Source organism: Rhineura floridana, chromosome 1 (genome assembly GCF_030035675.1).
Source record: "Rhineura floridana isolate rRhiFlo1 chromosome 1, rRhiFlo1.hap2, whole genome shotgun sequence".
Classification (NCBI taxonomy): Eukaryota; Metazoa; Chordata; class Lepidosauria; order Squamata; family Rhineuridae; genus Rhineura; species Rhineura floridana.
Window position 1 is genome coordinate 142,923,706 of NC_084480.1, and position 19,086 is coordinate 142,942,791.

General features: G+C 43.0%; 1 protein-coding gene and 1 pseudogene across 2 annotated transcripts in view; one reads left to right on the forward strand and one right to left on the reverse strand.

The window, feature by feature from the left end:
* The window catches only part of PAX5 (paired box 5), a 348,343-nt gene that overhangs the window by 241,212 nt on the left and 88,045 nt on the right, over positions 1-19,086 (forward strand). The gene's annotated exons all lie outside the window — the stretch shown is intronic.
* Positions 11,637-11,755, reverse strand: LOC133375716 (5S ribosomal RNA; annotated as a pseudogene).

Genomic DNA, 19,086 nt, shown 5'->3' on the forward strand with positions numbered 1-19,086 from the left:
AGAGGTTACCAGTGCGTGGACAACAGTGGTCATGCTATCCCAGTCCAGAAACGGCCGCAGCTGTCTCACCAGCCGAAGCTGGTAAAAGGCACTCCTAGCCACTGAGGTCACCTTGGCCTCTGGCAACAAAGATGGATCCAGGAGCACCCCCAGGCTACGGACCTGCTCTTTCAGAGGGAGTACGACCCCATCCAAAACAGGCAACTGATCAATTATCTGAACTCGGGAACCACCAACCCACAGCCCCTCCATCTTGCTAGGATTCAGACTCACTTTATAGGCCCTCATCCAGCCCACCACCAAGTCCAAGCAGCAGTCCAGGGCTTGCACAGCCTCTCCTCATTCAGATGTTACGGAGAAATAGAGCTGGGTATAATCAGCATACTGCTGACACCTCACCCCAAAGCTCCTGATGACTGCTCCCAAGGGTTTCATATAGATGTTAAACAGCATGGGGGACAAGATGGTACCCTGCTGCACCCCACAGCACAGATACCAGGAGGCCGAAAGACAGTCACCCAATGCTATTCTCTGAGAATGACCCTGGAGATAGGATCGGATCCACTGTAAAACAGTGCCTCCAATACCCATCTTACCAAGTCGGCCCAGAAGGATACCATGGTCAATGGTATCAAAAGCTGCTGAGAGATCAAGTAAGAATAACAGGGTCTCACTCCCCCTGTCCTCCCGATAAAGGTCATCCATCAGGGCAACCAAGGCTGATTCAGTCCCATAACCAGGCCTGAACCCAGACTGGGATGGGTCAAAATAATCTGTTTCATCCAAGAGTACTTGCAGTTGCTGCGCCACAACCCTCTCAATCACCTTCCCTAAGAAGGGGGTATTTGCAACCAGTCTGTAGTTGTCACAAACCAATGGGTCCAGGTTGGGCTTTTTCAGGAGTGGTCGAATCACCACCTCTTTCAAGGTGGCTGGAACCACTCCCTCTCGCAATGATGCATTGACCGCACCCTGGATCCACTTGGTCAGACCCCCTTGGCAAGCTTTAATAAGCCAAGAAGGGGAAGGGTTGAGAGGACATGTTACTGGCTGCATCATCGCAAGCACCTTGTCCACGTCATCAGGCCACATCAACTGAAACCATTCCCAAGAAGTTGCAGCAGACGTTGCACTGGACACCTCATTGGGGACTACAGTAGATGTGGATGGGGCATCAAGACTGCTAAGGAGGCGAGCCACTTTACCCTCAAAGTGCCTTGCAAACAATTCACAGTGGGCCTCCGAAGGGTCTAAGACTCCATTTCGTGAAGTTGATGTCAACAGACCCCTGACAATACGGAAAAGCTCCACTGGATGGCTACTTGAGGATGCGATGGAGGCAGAGAAGTGGGCCTTCTTCGCTTCCCTCACCGCCACACAGTAGGCACGGTTATGATGTTTTAGTCTTGCCCAATCAGCCTCACAGCACGTCTTTCGCCACTTGCGCTGTAGTCGTTGTCCAGCGTGTTTCATTGCCCTTAGCTCACTGGTGTACCAAGGTGCAAGCCGGGCTCCACAGTGCCGGAGAGGGCGCTCGGGGGCAACCGTGTCAAGAACCCGACGCGCCTCGCTGTTCCACAGTGTGACAAAGGCTTCAACAGGCTCACCTGCTCTGTCTACTGGGAACTCCCCCAGGGCATTCAGGAATCCAGTGGATTCCATTAGTCTCTGGGGACAGACCATTTTAATCTGTCCACCACCCCTGCAAGGAAGGATTGGAGCCATAAGTCTAAACTTCACCAGGAAGTGATCTGATCATGACAATGGGGTGACATCCACCCCCGCTATCTCCAGACCACCCCTTCCTCCATGTGGAGCAAAAACCAAGTTGAGGGTGTGCCCTGCCCTATGTGTTGGGCCAGTAACAAGTTAAGACAGCCCCATGGTCGTCATGGAGGCCATGAAGTCCCGAGCCGGAACACTAGAGGCAGCCTCAGCATGGACATTGAAATCACCCAGCACTATCGTTCTGGGCTCCTCCAACGCCACAGCCGAGATGACCTCCACCAGCTCGGTCAGAGAAGCTGTCGGGTAGCAGGGTGGACAGTACACCAGCAGGAACCCTGGTTTACTGTCTCCTCAGCCCAACACCAGGTGCAGGCCCTCATAGCCAGCTCCAAGACAGAGTGGTTTCCTGGTGATAGAGATGGAAGTTCTGTAGACCACAGCAATTCCTCCCCACCCACCCATTCCTGCAGCCTGTGCTTGTGCTGCAGCGAGTATCCAGGTGGGCAAAGCTGGGTCAGATCAACCCCTCCAAGCTCACCCACCCAGGTCTCGGTAATACACACCAAATCAGCACCTTCATCCACAATCAAGTCATGGATGAGAGTGGTCTTATTACGTACCGATCTGGCATTAAACAGCAACACACACAGGCCAGTGGGCACAGCAGATGAGCAAGGAGGAACTAATCCATGAGAGGAGTGGCAGCAAGGAACAAGGTACAGGTGGCCTTGCCTTCGCCTTCTCGGGTAATTCACCACCTCCCCATGGCTATATTTCCCTCTGCCTGTAATCACTGAAATTGGGGTGGTCTCACCCATGTTCCTCCGTACTAAGACTCCTCCTAAACACCCGATATGGGCCCAACACAAGCCCACCAACAAAGCCTGCTGGAGCCAATTATCCCAGTAGGCCTCTGCGAGGATTGGGAACAGTCACACCCATTCAAACTTTTTCACACAGGGCCCATCTACTCCCCCTCCTGTCTCACACCCAGGGAGGGCCAGCCTTCTGCTAGTTACAGACTCTCACTCTGAAGGCATCTGGCGACTTTCTCCTGTCATTCAGTTCACTGCACAGGCTCCCACCCTGTGCAGGAACTACACATGCATCACACACCCTCCCCACCACCAATCTCCTCTAGACTGGTTTAACAGAAAACAAATTAAAAAACAAGAAAAAGTAATAGAAGGGGGTAACGCCCTCACCCTCGGGACTCCCTAAGGGGCTCCCCAAGGGCAGCTGGGCTTTTATGCCTCCTGGCCCAGCCAGCAGCTGTTGCAAGAGGCTGCGAGATTAACTGCAGCCTCTCTCTGAAGCAAGGGCCAGGCAGGGGGTCCCAGTCCTTGTAGTACTTCCAGGGACTTCAGCTGTCTGGACACACTGCAGCCCAAAGGAGCTAGTAGCAAGCACCCAGATGCCAGATACTCTCTCCCAGGGCAGGTCTTCCTCAGTCCCTTCGTGCTGCAGCTGTTCCCCATTTTACTGTATAAAGCCAGTGGCTATCTGATGAAACTGTATCCAATAGTGGCTGGTGGCCATTGAGCAGAAGGCAGGGAAGTACTGTAGGTGGAGCCAGAGCCAATGGCAGGCAGAGTCAGCTAATTCTACTTTTGTCTCTTCTCTCCTGCTTGCTGAGTTTTGTAAGGGCAACACTGAGGCAAAGGAGGAGGGAGGTGACAAATAGTTCCACCCACTGGAGTGGTTGTAAGTAAGAGCTGCCTGCTGCAGGTGGGGCTGGCTGAGGCCAGACTGAGGTTGGTGGGGAAATGTGCCATTTGCCCTAATCAACTAGCCTCCACTGCATGCCTCAAATACTATATTTCATGGGTTGTTGTGTGTGTATGTGTACTCTATAGATACCATAATACGAAGGTAACCGGCGTTCCTGTGTTTATTTACATCTGTCACTATGGGATTAATTCTATGTTTATTGATTCATTATACAGCCACGAGAGTGGCTGTATACTATAGCCAGCATGGATTTTTCAATCAATCAATCACTTTATTACGGTCAACGACCCGTCAAGAAAAGTAAAAGTTACAGCCAATTGCAGTCAAATTGTTAAAACCAAAGCTTAGTAATAATAAAACATTTACATCAAAGGATTCATATTAAGTAGGAGTCGTTTACGCTGGATTGCATAGAAATACTTAGCAACTGGGATCAAATGAGAGCTGTTATTGCCGGATAGAAGCCATGGCATCCAATGTTCTGGAGATCTATTGGGATGTTTTTGTAAGAAGGGTGCGATATATAGATCCCTTTCCTCGACATATATTGGGCAAGCAAAAAGGACATGGGGAAGTGAAGGCATACCCTTGAATCTATCCTCTAAGAGCGCAGACTCTAAACAGTTAAAGCGCACTTTGGAAAAGGCTAATCTATATTTAGGAGTCGTTAGAACATCTAGGTATGGAGCGTACCTTAGAAAATTGAAGCCCAAATTATGCTGAAGGGGGAGCATACTTTAGCTGCAGCTTGAATTGTGGATTGTCTGTCAATATCCTTGAGCTTAGCCCTAATAATCTGCCTAGCCTTACTGAGATCTTGTGTGGAGAGGAATTCTGTTGAAAGGCCTAAATAGGGCAGTTTATCTAAGAAGCATTTCATCCAGATGGGTAGGTGCCCATCTTCCCTAAGAAATGACAGGTAACCTGGTGGGCATACATAAATGATTTTAGTCCAGAAATTAAAGGCAATGGACCATGCTTGGCATTCAACCGAGCTTGATCCCACTTCCATTCTTAAAACAGCATTAGGAACACAGTTTGGGGCTCCAAATATTTGGCGTAGGAAGATAGACAACACTGACTCAACCGTGGGGTTGAAAGCATGTATCCAGATCTGGACACCATATAATAGTTGGGATAATATTTTAGCTCTGAATACCTGGAAAGCCGCCGGAATATGTTGCCCCCCGTTGTTGTAATAATAACGTACAATGCTCTTCAGCGCTGTACGGGCCGTCGCAACTGCCGCACGAATGTGTGGCACCCAGGAAAGAGAGGAATAGAATAAGATACCTAGATATTTATATGCTCTGACTTGCTCAATGGAGTGGCCATTAATTTTCCATATGGGAGTTAGAGAGGATTTTGCAAACGCTAGAATTTTGGTTTTGGAGAAATTGATTGTTAATGCATTCTCTAAGCAGTATTTCATAAAAATTCTAATCAAACGTTGAGGCCAACTTTAGAAAAGGAGAGCAAAGCCGCATCATCAGCGTAAAGCAGAATGGGACAGTTATTTCCTTTAATTTTAGGCGAGTGAAGGTCAGATGAAAAGCATTTGGGGGCCAAATCATTTAGAAAAAGATTAAAGAGGAGTGGGGCCAGCACACACCCTTGTCTGACTCCTCTTGATGTGGTAATTAGGTTGGAGAGATCTCCATTTTGACCACAGCGAACACGGAGGGAAGTGTTTAGGTGCAGCTTATATATCAAGAACAACAATCTCGTATCAGTAGTTGTATTAGCTAATTTGGCCCACAACATGTCCCGTGGAATAGAGTCAAACAGCCGCCTTCACATGGATTTTTCACATTCCGCAATGTTTAAATGGAAAATACCCCCGCATGCCATTCTGATGCTTCCCATAAGCTCATTTCAAAACAAAACCTTACAAAACTTATAGTTCTGAACTCAGAAACGCTTGCTTAACAACCCTCTCAATTTTCATGGCGATACACAAAAAAGTCAGAGAGAATCGAGAGTTCAAAGTCTAAAAAGAGAGAGAAAAACCTCAGAGCCCTTTTGGACTTTTTTCTGCCAGAGTTCTCATAATCTGTTGAAATTCATTAAAAATCAGCCATATTCACAGAGTACCTGTAATCCTAATACTGACCTTGCCCCATACTGTGACCTTCATCTACTGCAGTTTAAAAGTTAAAAAAATGCCTGGTTGATTTTTAATTAATTTAAGAAATTTTGGCTGGAAGCCTATTATAACGCGGGGCATGCTCAGTAAGGACCAACTGTCAGTGTTCTAAAAGCCTCACAGCTGCTGGGCTTGGCCAATAAGAGGGCCACACCCACACCAGACTTGATTTCACTTGAGACAGTCATGGCTTCCCTCAAAGAATCCTGGGAAGTGTAGTTTGTGAAGGGTGCTGAGAGGAGACTCCTATTCCCCTGAGAGAATGCTTAACAGTCAGCCACTCTGATTGAAGGTCTGTGAGAGGAGCAGGGCGTCTCCTAGCAACTCTCAGCACTCTTCACTAACTACACTTCCCAGGATTCTTTGAGAGAAGCCATGATTGGCTTTGAGACATGGCTTTGAGAGAAGCCATGATAAATTCTTTTAAATTGTTTTTAAAAGATGTGTTTTTAAATTTGTATATTTGTTTTTAATGTTTTTAGTTATTGTAAACCGCCCAGAGAGCTTCGGCTATGGGGCGGTATATAAATACACCAAATAAATAGATAAATAAATAATGATTGTCCAAAGTGTAATAGAGGCCTGGTGTGGATGTGGCCAGGGACAGCTTTGTTTTAAATTTGGGTGGGAGGTAGGGTTGCCAGGTTCAGGGCCTGAGACTGATCCTGTATCTTTAGGAGAAGAGAAAGTCAGCCAAGTGCAGGTGTTCTTGCAACATTGTAATGGGAAAAACCACAAGGTGGAATTCTCCCATCCCCCTGCACAGCTTTTAAAGATACAGAAGACGTCTTGGTTGGCAGGCCCAGCCTGGTCAGTTTTACCTATCCTAATCATGATTGCATAGGAGTATATCCGATTCAACTCAATAATCATACAAATGATCAAACCTACCTTTTCCCTCCTTCCCCTTTCCTCTCCCTGCCTACTCCCCTCCCCTCTTCCTTCTGCCTCCTCCCCTGTCCACTTCAGGCTTCCCTCCCCATGGTCAGTTTTACCTATCCTAAGCATGATTGCACGGGAGTAAATCCCACTGAACTCAATAAACATGCAAATGACCACATCTGTCCTTCTTCTCCCCTCCCCCTCCTGCCTGCTCCCATCCCAGTCCTCCCCTCTGCCTTTCCACCCCTCCCTCCTCCCTTCCCCATCCCCTGTGGTCAGTTTCACCTATCCTAAGCATGATTGTCGTGTGTGTGTGTGTGTGTGTGTGTGTGTGTGTGTGTGTGTGTAAATCCCACTTAACTCAATAAGCATGCAAATGATCAATCCATTCTCAGCAAACTTGCGCAGGATCCCATTTCTTACCTCCCGGATTAAAAAGCAAGGAAATTCACTAATACGCAAAAAAACCTTGCGGTTTAAGAATGTACCTATAGCCCACAGATATTTCTACCAAACTTTAAAAAGCAGGGAAATTGGGCACCTATAGTGAATGCACCAGGGGAGCAGGAGACCTGACCTCCTCTCTGAGATATTGTACTGCCCTACAAAGTTGTCAAAATGCAAACACAATTTGGGTTGGTCTTTCACAGTCCAATCCACTTGCTGTGTAGCTTGGAAGAATTTGGTAACATGGAGGAACTTGTAAAACTTGCTGCAACAATATTTAGAACTGAGCATGTGGTGTGAAAGACTCCTTTTCCTAACATTTTGGCTTCTTGTTTTTCTCCACCCACCACATCTCTGAAATATATTGTATATGTAATGGTTAACCGTACTGCTGCCCTGATTTACTTTATGTTTGTCGCTATTTTGTGTTTTTATATTGATTGTGTATTTTTATTGTTTTTATTATATTTGTAAGCTGTGCTGAGCTCTGTTTTTAACAGCAGAAGGGCAGGATATAAATCCTCTTAATCAATCAATAAATATTCCATAGTGTTGGAAACTAGAGTCTAGGCATTTAAGGCTGAAAATGTTGCTTTTAAAGAAAAGATTTCTCACATCTTTCCCCAGTTTTTGGTGGTAATTCCTAGGCACAAAAAGAAAACAACTGGACAATCAAAATATTAATATGCAAATAATATGCACAATATGCAAATTAGCCTGCCCAGATTTGTGGAACTGGAATATGGCAACCCTACATGTAATGCCCCTTCCTCCAATCAACCACATGCACTTTCAGTCTTTCATCATTTATCCACATTGGCCAACAAGGATGCCCGCAGGGCCATTAAGGCCTGAACTGTGCATGGAACTTTTGCCTTAGGGGAAAAAGTTCTTTGCCTTGTCCAGGCACTGCCCACATTTAGCATTTTCAGTGAGGCCTTTAGTATAACTTGCCTGTTTCACATTGCATTCATAAGTTGTACTGCAGTAACTTAATTGAATCCTAAGATACTAGGAATTAAATTTGGTATACATGCCCAGAATACAGCTCTGTGTTTTAAGTTTGAATCCATTTTGACCCCTGTCCCCATTTTTAAGGGGAGCAGGAAATATGTGAAAACTAACACAATGCAAAGTCTCTCTTGAAGACTGAAGCATCAGAATGAGACCTGGCATGCATGTCTAGGGAACAATTCTGCATTTAAAGTCCGAACCCAGTTTAGCCCTTGCATCTTTTGGGGATGAGGGTGCAGGAAGCTAGATGCAAAACAGATTGTATTGTGACATCTGAAGTGAACCTCTTGAACACAATGCTTTACTACTATAGTTTTGAGTCTGCTGTGTAGCTGTAAGTAGTTTTATTGGCTCCTATTACATAATAGCATGAAGGTTCATCAAACCAGGTTCTTTCAGAAACTGACAACTTTGTGATGGCTTTGAGTTGCACAAACACCCACTAGGGATTAATCTGTGACAATCAAACTCATTTTTACGTGTGACCTATTCTAAATCTGAACTCTTGATCCCTAGGGAGAAGAGGGTAGTATATTAATCCAATACACTGAGTGCCTGACCATGGCTCCTATTTTGTAATTTCACTAGTAGCCATGGAAAAAAAGAAGAAATTCTTACATTAACTGATAACTGCCTATACTGGGGGAAATGCTTTTTAAAAGTATGTGTGGTATAGTTTAGGATTGAAGCAGAAAGTCCATGTATTGTGGGAGAACAGAATACGTAACTGGAGCACGAGTAAGTAAATGGCTTTGAAGGCCTTCCTTTTACCACCTGCACCCCCTCCTCATTTTCTAATGTATCTTTTTGCAGTAATTAATAACATCTCTTGTGGATTCCTTTCTTTCATACTGTTGCTGGTAATCAGGTAGATAAAGTGAAAAAAATTGTTGGTGCCCTATGGTATTAAAAGTGAAGGGTTTTCACACTGTCAGGGTAATGAATTCTGCAAGGGTTTGAAGCGCTTGAGCGTGGGGGAAATCTCTCTGTGTCATGTGTCTGGGAGTGACAACCCCCAGTGGTTAATTACTGCCACGGATGAGAGCTGAGCTGGTAGCAAAATGAGATAAGTTCATTATGAGCTAAATTTGAAGTTAATTGGATTCACATTTTCACCCATTAGTATACAAAGATACACCCAGAAAGGTTCTTTTTTTAGTGAGAAGAAAGTTGTATGTAAGCAAGGCACAGAAAAAAGACCCATTGTCTTAGCTTTTATGTCTTCGTGTGTGTATGTTTGTGTGCCTTCAGTGCAATCCTGCACAACATTTGGATGTTTAACTATGCAGGTCTACTCAGATGCAAGCCTCACTGAGCTCAATGGGACTTTCAGGTTAAGTGTGCATAGGATTGCAGCCGATTGAAGTCAATGCAATTTAAGCAGCCTGACTATGTGTGCAGGATTGCATTCCACAGGGGCAGACTGGCAAAATGAGATCAGTGGTACATCTAGCCTAGCATCCTATTTTATGATAGTGTTCACAGTCTCCTGATGTCTAGTGGAAGCTGCAAGCAATGAGCTAAAAAACTGAAACATTAAACCTCAGAACTTTGCAGTATTTTCCAGCAAGCACATACCATTTTTAGAAATGTTTCCTTTTTTTAGTTCAACTAAAGGCATACTTCTTCAGATTTTCTTTTCTTGTTGCAGTGATTTTCATTTACTTTATTTAAACATTTAAACCTTTCTATCCAGAGTGCTGCAGGCATTTATTAGAATGCAAATTTCGGCACTTAACTTCTTCTATCAATGCATTATGGCCTGTGGTTTTTTTTGTGATTATTTGAAGCAAAGAATAAGATGAAGGATAAGAATCAGTCAAATCAGTTAAGCATTTTGCAGCACATGTCCCCTCAAGAAATAAGACCCATTGAGTTCAGTGGGACTTACGGATTTAAAGTTATGTGGGTAACTTTGCTTAGATTGTGTTCCACTCCCTAGTTTTCAAGAGCTTGAAATTAGCTTTTAAAAAGAAGGGTGTTTGTGGACTGGGCTTCACAAACAAACTCACAGTGGCTTTTCTGAAAGGTGTAAGTTGTGGTGGAAAGACCCATAATCCTTGGAGGACTAAGGAAGTCAGCCAGGACAACTCCATATTGTTGTTTGGCTCCTTGTGCTACACATCAGCTAGCAGGTAATAATAGTTATGGCATTGTGAACAACAGTTCCTTGTACATAGGTTTCTTGCTTCATAGAATGTGCAGAATATAGTGCATAGCTCTTAAAAGCCATGCAATCATACATATGTATTTGAAAAGATTCTCACAAGCAGAATTCTGTGAATGGGCAGTCTCACTAGTGAGAGCGGGAGGGGGTGATTTCACCAATTCCTCCTTTCACCCTGCACCCCCTATGGCCCCTGAAAACCTGCTTTGGAGGGTTGTGGGACTCTCTGGAACAGTAGGCATGAGGGGCTGAGGAAGAAGGGGGAAATAGGCAGAAATGCCCTCCCTTTCTTGCAGCTCTTCAGATGTTGTCAGATTGCAACTCCATCAGTCCCAGGCAGCTTGACCAAGGAATGGTGGGAGCTGTAGCCCTGCAATATCTGGTGGGTCATAAATTCCCTACTCCTCCTATAGTGGGAACTTCTGCTGGACCTTAGTCCTAGCACATTTGGATTGTAGTCTCCTTAGCTTCAGTTTTATATCACCTGTTCTTCAAAAGTATAGGGTAGGAATGGGAGGTAATTAGCACAATGACTTCTTAAGTGATTGCATTTGTACTCTGAATTTTCTTTGTAGACTGACTGTGTGAGCTTCCTGATGGGTATTTGTTGTGGGATCAGTACAGCTCATGCATGGAAGTTGTTTGCAGCATCCTTATGATGTCATTAGCATCAAAATGTCAGCCCATATTCCCCCCTTTAATCAAGATTTATTTATTTATTTTCTTACATTTACTATCCCACCTTTCTTTCATCAAGGAACAAGGTGGCATAGATGTGGTTCCCAGGCAGTCTCCCATCCAGGCACTGACTAGACCTAGAGCGGCTTAGCTTCAGTAAGGTGGTAGCCTCGTGTGCCTTCAAACCATACCCTGTGCCAAGATTTAACATTTCACAGAACATCAGATATGTACAAACAAACAAAAACCAGTTACAAATGATGAGTTTGCAATATCTGAATGATCCATTTGCAATATTAAGCCCCTATCAGTAAGGAGGTGTTTGAATGTGTTTATTATTATTATTATTTGATTTATATCCCACCGTTTCCTCCAAAGAGCTCAAGGTGGCATACATGGTTCTCCTCCCTCTCCATTGTATCCTCACAACCACCCTGTGAGGTAGGTTGGGCTGAGAGATTGTGACTGGCCCAAAGTCACCCGGCAAACTTCATGGCTGAGTTGAGATTTGAACCCTGGTCTCCCTTGTCTTAGTCCCCACTTTTTGCCATCTAGTGTGGCATTAACCTATGCTTATCTCAAAATAAGTCCTATTGGTACTTCCAAGAATGCATGTTTATGATAGAAACCTAAGTTTAGAATGCAGGGTTTTTTGAGCTGATGTCAGTCTTTTTCCAGAATTCTATAGGGTGAAAGGGTGGTGTGGTGATGATAATGACTTTCTTGTTATATGCCTTCAAGTCGATTACGACTTATGGCAACCCTATGAATCTTTTTTGGATATATTCATAGGGTTTTCGTGGTAAGAAGTATTCAGAGGTGGTTTACCATTGCCGTCCTCTAAGCCTACAGCATTCAGTATTCCCAGGCAGTCTCCCATCCAAGTACTAATCAAGCCTGACCCTGCTTAGCTTCTGAGATCGGACGCGATCGGGCGTGTTCAGGGTAGTATGGCTGTAGGCTATAATGACATACAGCAGAGAAAAACAGTGTTGGGAAAAATGGTTAAAATGACTAAAAACATGGAACATCGTATGTTTCTTTCAGTGGAATTGACCTTGATTTTGGTCCTCAGAGTTGGTGAACATGATTGTTACTTAGTGAACATGGACTGAAATTCTGCAAAGAAAATGAGTGACGGCATTTGTTGTGGCCATGCTAAATGATCATGTGCATACATTTTCTTGTTATTTATTTTATCTTAATAAATAAAAAGGTTCTCAGAATAAAAAGGTTGTCGGAAACAGACCTTTACTCCTCCTGGGCTTCTGCTGGGAGGGCGGCCAGGATATAAATAAATAAACAATAGCCACAATTTTAACACTTCTATAACTTACAGAACAATCTTAATTGTGTGTGTGTGGGGGAGGAATTCTGTGGCAGATCTTCTGCCAATCTAAAACACTGCCAGCTCAGCAGGTGGGGAATGGGAATGACATTTTCCTCACTCCGCCTACCCGCTGGAGAGTGTTTTAAAATTTTCTGTTAACTATGCCATGTCCTGGGCTGGCATAGTTTAGATCTATTTGGTTGGGTGGGAATGTCCAAGGAGTAAGGAAGTTTAGGATTCTGTGAATCCATGACCTCCTATAACATACCCCAGTTTTGTGCCCACCACCAGCAGAGCGCCACTGGTGGGGCAGCAACAATAGCAAAGCTTTATGCTGTTGCAGCGGGGAGATCTCTGTCCACAAAGAGGGGAATCTGCTAACCCTTCCTGGAAGTTTAGGATTATTCCCTCAGCCAATTTTTGTTTAATTCAAAATCTCACCAAAGAAATTCTCAATTTATGGCAGTCCTAAAACACACTCCTTATTTTGGGCCTTTGAGTATGGTTTATTGGGACACTAACCTGACTGAGAGAACCAGAGTGGTGTAGTGGTTAAGGTGTTGGACTATGACCTGGGAGACCAGGGATCGAATCCGCATACAGCCATGAAGCTCACTGGGTGACCTTGGGCCAGTCACTGCCTCTCAGCCTGAACCCCCTCTGAATACTGCTTACTATGAAAGCCCTATTCATAGGGTTGCCATAAGTCAGCAGTCCATTTCATTTTTTCAACCTGACTGATCTTCAAAATGCATAGATCTTCAAAATGTAAATGTATTGTTAATAATTTTCAAATTTATTCAGTTTCTGATGTTTTGCAATATACAGGAAAGGGTTCCAGCAGGTTCCCCTCTGTATGTGGTGCAATCCATAGAATTTCTGTACAATCATAGTGATATCTAAGACTATTCCTTGTACATTGAAGACTTTTTCAAGTGGATTTTTAAAAAGGTGTTCACATGAAAACACGTACATATAAATATACTATATCTGAATATACAAACAAAGCAGATATTGTTCTGTTAAGCATTTCTAGTAATACAGATAGCTAGACATTTTCTTGAATCCTGTTACACCAATGCATTACAGAGCTCCTCACCTTTTCAATGAAAAGGTTATCAAGTAGTCTCCCCTCCCTTACCCATATTAGTTTTATTGTATGGGCTATTTTCCAGACTGTGTTATTATTTGCCAAAATTGGCTATCCCTGCATTAGAGGACTGCATAGCAGAAGTGGCTCACCAGGTGGGGCAGATCTGTTGTTGCTTACTGGGAGGAAGAGGGGGTGGAGCAAGGGGGTGGGAGGTTGATGCAGTCCAAATGCACTGGCAGAGCCAATCCAGTAATTAGAACATCAGATCCAGAAATGAGAAACCAAGACCTTATATGCAAACAGCAAGGATTGATTCTGTCACTCACTGTTTTTTGAGGTGATTGTATAGAGAAAGGAGTTGTTGTTGTATAAATTGATGAGTTTTATTTTTGGTATTCAGTCGTAAGTAGTTCACTGAAGTATTCATTGCTGTTATTTCAAATGACAGATTAATATAATATGTTCAAGCAATAATTGTTCAAGATGACTTTTAAGAGATGGTATGATGAAAAACTAGTTATGATTGACAAAACAACCATTTTTTAAGGATTGAGTCACTTTCTGCAATTGCATATAACCCATGTATTTGTTGTTTCTTGTGCTATTGACTCTGCATACAATGGATGGATGACATGTCTGCTTGTTGGCATTAATATTGTTGGCATTATAAGATCGTATACTTATGATGGACTCTGCTGCAAGGTATTTCATGTAGCTAATGGCATCAGACAATGTAGACAGTGAATTGCTTTGGCTACAATCATAGAGTACCTAGGTAGCAGCTTTCGCTAGAGCTAAAAAGGGGATATAATTCACCAAGTTTTGTCCAAGCTGCTTTAGTAGGAGTAGGAGTTGCATCAGAACACAGCTGGCACAAAGAACTCAGAAGTGCACAGTGCTGCTGTTGTTCTGAACATTTCTGTAGTTAGCTCTCATTTAAATGTGCAGGAGATGCGATCAATAAATTGTTAACCAGTGTTTGTTGGTTTGTTTTTTAAAAATAAGTGTTCAGGAATCTCCCTTTTAAAAAATGTAATATTAAGGAGACTAAAAGAACAGATGTAATAAAATCTTTGCTTTTCCACAGAAGGTTGAAGGCAGTTGATTATCAACAAAATATAAGCTGCCATTTGTCAGCTAATCAATTATCTGGCAGGCTTGATGCTAACAGTAGACAATACTCCTGTTACTGAAAGACAAGAGTGAGCTGTATATGTTCCTCTGTCACTGACAATGACATACAGTCAGCCCTGCTTGAGCTGACATAAGGTCATCTTTTCCTTTCCAGGGAGACCAGGCAGCTCTAAGAACTGTCGGCTGGCATTTTTAAACTATAATATTACAAACTCCACAGGCTCCTGTGATCTGTTTTACATTCCTTTGTTATTGAGTTCCTTGAGGTTGTGGAGATGGAGTCGATGATTTTCCCCTGATTCCTAGGCTCTGCCCTTCCTTCCCTTTTCTGATTTAAGTTTTAATGAAAAAGAAAGGCCAATATTTCTAGCTAACTGTTGGTTCAATTCCCAGTTCTAAGCCAATTAGGGGCTGCTAATAGGTAATAATTCAGCAATTGATTTTATCCCTCCCACCCAGTTTAATGGAACATCACAGGACCATGCCATATTCAGTGTATTTGACTGGATCCTATATTCCAAATGGTCAAGGAATATGGTTAGGATGTAACTAATTCATGATTATAGAGTAAGAACCAGCTTGTACTTAATTCACTAATATGACTGCTGCTACTACCGCTGCTACTGTTACTACTAACTACACTGTAGTTATTAAGGCTAGAACTGGGGAGGGCAGCTGTGAGAGAATTGGAAAAGGTCCTCAAATGCAAAGATGTATCACTGAACACTAAAGTCAGGATCATTCAGACCATGGTATTCCCCATCTCTATGTATGGATGTGAAAGTTGGACAGTGAAAAAAGTGGATAAAAGAAAAATCAACTCCTTTGAAATGTGGTGTTGGAGAAGAGCTTTGCAGATACCATGGAGTGCAAAAAGGACAAATAATTGGGTGTTAGAACAAATTAAACCAGAACTATCACTAGAAGCTACAATGATGAAACTGAGGTTATCATACTTTGGACACATCATGAGAAGACATGATTCACTAGAAAAGACAATAATGCTGGGAAAAACAGAAAGGAGTAGAAAAAGAGGAAGGCCAAACAAGAGATGGATTGATTCCATAAAGGAAGCCACAGACCAGAACTTACAAGATCTGAACAGGGTGGTTCACAACAGATGATATTGGAGGTCACTGATTCATAGGGTCGCCATAAGTCGTAGTCGACTTGAAGGCACATAACAACAACAGTTATTTAGCAGCCACATTGCGGCAAGTATTGTTTATAACATAGAAGCTACACAGTCCCTGTCTAGACAGCATACAATCAAAATATACTAGTGTGACAAACAGAACATCAAGGTTCAGTAGCATTCTTCTCAGGGTGGATATACAAATTCACGATTTTCATATGAGAGAGACTTGATGTCTGCAGCTTTTTCTGTAATTGCTTTTTCAATATGTGAAGGGCTAAAGGCATTACCCATCAGTGAGAGAAAGGTTTGTCTGTGAAAAACAAATCATCATACAATTGGGTTGTTAACGGGCCATCAGTGGGTTTCTTAAAGCCAACAGCTTAATAAAATGCAACAAAAATGGAACCCCAAAAAGGAACTGGAAGTAAGAGCAAAAAGCAATAGACAAAAGAGATGTTTAGTAGTCCAATGCATTAGCAAAAGAAAAGAAGAGGCAGCTCACCTAAATGCTGAATCTTTGTTTCTCTGAATTACCCCAAGAAGGCCAGTAGAGTCCAAATGCAATGAACTAATACATATCTCTTTTGTCTGTCTCATAGCTTTTTGTTCCAACAGCTTAACAGACTTCTGGTTAAAAAGTAAACAATGGACAATCACACTTTTAAAAATTACGATTCATTGGGGTATTTTAGTTGTACATAGAGTTTATTTTGCAAAACATTATATTTATATTTTTTGAGTTTAAATGTTTTTAACCACCTGAGACAGTGGGGTTGCTCCTGCCTAATTTAACACCTTAAATCCCATTAATTTCAATGGAAATGGTAAGCATATTACAATGCAATCCTAGGCATATCTACACATAAGTGAGTCATGCTGAATTCAGTGGGACTTATTCTCAGGTAAATCCATATGGATGGACTGCCTTCAAGTCGATCCTGACTTATGGCTACCCTATGAATAGGGTTTTCATGGTAAGCGGTATTCAGAGGGGGTTTACCATTGCCTCCCTCTAAGGCTAGTCCTCCCCAGCTGGCTAGGGCCTGCTCAGCTTGCCACAGCTGCACAAGCCAGCCCCTTCCTTGTCTGCAACTGCCAGCTGGGGGGCAACTGGGCTCCTTGGGACTATGCAGCTTGCCCACGGCTGCACAGGTGGCAGGGCACATAACCCCTGAGCCACTCACTGTGAGGTGATCTTTAGCTGGCCCTTGACACCCAGGAGACATGAGCGGGGATTTGAACTCACAGACTCTGGACTCCCAGCCAGGCTCTCCTCCCCACTGTGCTAGACCAGCTTCCATGTAGGTTTGCAACCTCCTTTGAAATAAATGGGACTTAAACATGCTTAATTTTACCCTGGATGGTGTTCCACAATATAATATACTTCAATGTATCTCAGTTGCTAACTACTGTACACATTTCTAAGAACTTGACCCACACCAGTGATTGTCTCTTGCACTAATTAAGGGTTAGGTTGTCAGAATGGTGGAGCAGTGTGAGGACTGTCTGTTGCTATTACTAAAAAAAGTTTAACCATTTTAACACTAGAACCACTGCCAGCTGGGCTTAGTCTTAATAATAGATATTTCACCATGAAAGAAATTGTTTGTGTGGGGCTGTAGTTTTTGAAGCTTTTACAGTTTAGATAATGCTACTATGGTAGACCTCATATTGTCACCAGATTATCACTGAGGATTGGGAAATGGGAAGAAAGGAATATAAAGTTCTCTGGGATAGACCCACATAGCCGCCACCCCCAATCCTCTGTGATGAATCTTCCTGGGGAGGTGTACTCTGAGATGCCCCTAGTCCAGCATTATTTATGTATTTATTTAAGAGGTGTCTAGATCACCTTTTAGGGTTGTATCCTCACAAGGCAGCATCCAATATGTAAAACACAATATATTATTAAAACAAAAGCATATCAAAACACCATAAAACATAATAAAATACCAAACAGCCTGACAGCAATAAATTTATCAATAACAACAACCCAGCATAATAACAAAAATAGGCTGTGTATACACCATACATTTAAAGCACAACTCCCCCCCCCCCGCATGGAATCCTGGAAACTAGTTTGTTAAAGGTGTTGGGTACTGTAGTTCTGTGAGGAGTAAACTACAGTTCCCAGAATTCTTTTGGGGGGATGTGCTTTAAATGTGTGGTGTGTATGTAGTCATAATTAAAACTATTTTAATTAAACCATTGTAAAACACCAGAAAGCATAGTGATTCAAAACAAATGGGTCTTCAGAGTCCATTTGAAGACCTACATTGATGAGTTCATATGTATTCAAGCGGGCATAGAATTTTATAAACATAGGACCAGAGTCAAAAAGACTCTGTCCCTCATGCTTACCAACCTAATTACTCTCAAAGGCAGGCAAACAAGCAAGGACTCCAAGGCTTATCTCAAAAGTACAGGTAGGTCCATACAGGTGAAGGCAGTCTTTCAGATAACTTGGCCCCAAATAATTTAGGGCTGTTTGAATTATGACTGGAAACAAAGTGGTAGCCAGTGAAACTGGTGCAATATTTTTGTGGCATGCTCATTTTGACATGCCCCTGCCAATATCCAGGTCAGGGTTGCCAGGTTCATGGCCTGAGACTGATCCTGTATCTTTAGGAGAAAAGAAAGTCAGCCAAGTGCAGGTGTTCTTGCAACACTGTAATGAGAAAAATCACAAGGTGGAATTCTCCCTTCCGCCTACACACCTTTTAAAGATACAGAAGACCTCTTGGAGGCCGGGCCGTGCACATTTTTCAAACCATCTTCCAAGGGAGCTCCACACAGAGTGCATTACAATAGTCTCGCCTAGATGTCACTAAGTGCATGGTAAATGAGCTATGGTCTACCCTGATCTCAATTACCAGTTACACTTGACATCCCCTCCCTTGTATATAGTGGCTGTTTCTTTATAATGATCAATGTAAGACTATATAGCGAGAACAACACTACTACATTTCTTAGTATATTTGTTCAAAGAGGGGTTAATTCAACATTACACTCATTCATTCATTCACACTTGTCTATTATCATTACCGAACCAGTAGGTTGCCACTGATGGTGGCCGATTGGAGTGGTCAGGGATGTGCATCTGGGGCTCTGTCTGATGCATACAGAAGCTATTGTAGAGAGAGGTCCTGCTTGGGTGCCGCTTTCATCCTTTTCTCTCTTTTGCCAACCACTACCTTTTCGATTTACACCTTCTTTGTCTTAGATGCTATTTCTGTTTTTCGCATGTCCTCTTCTGATGGATGTACTTGGCTTAGTGGCACTGCCAGGTTTCAGGAGGAAAAGATGCCCTGTTTGGGGCCTCACCCCATCCCCACTTAGCATCCAGGTAAGAGCAGGAGGAGATAATGAGTTCCTTTCTTTTTCTGATAAGTGAAAGAAAAGGGTATTATTTCTGTCTGTGTTTCCCCATACTTGTCATCTTGATGAGGAAGGTGAACATGTTCTTTTTTCTTTCTTTCATGATGAGGAAGGTGAACATGTTCTTTTTTCTTTCATTCATGAGAAAGAAAGAAAAAGGACTGCTTCCCTTCTTATCAAGCAATGGGGAAGGGGCCTTCCTCTTTTTTCTAACCTTTTT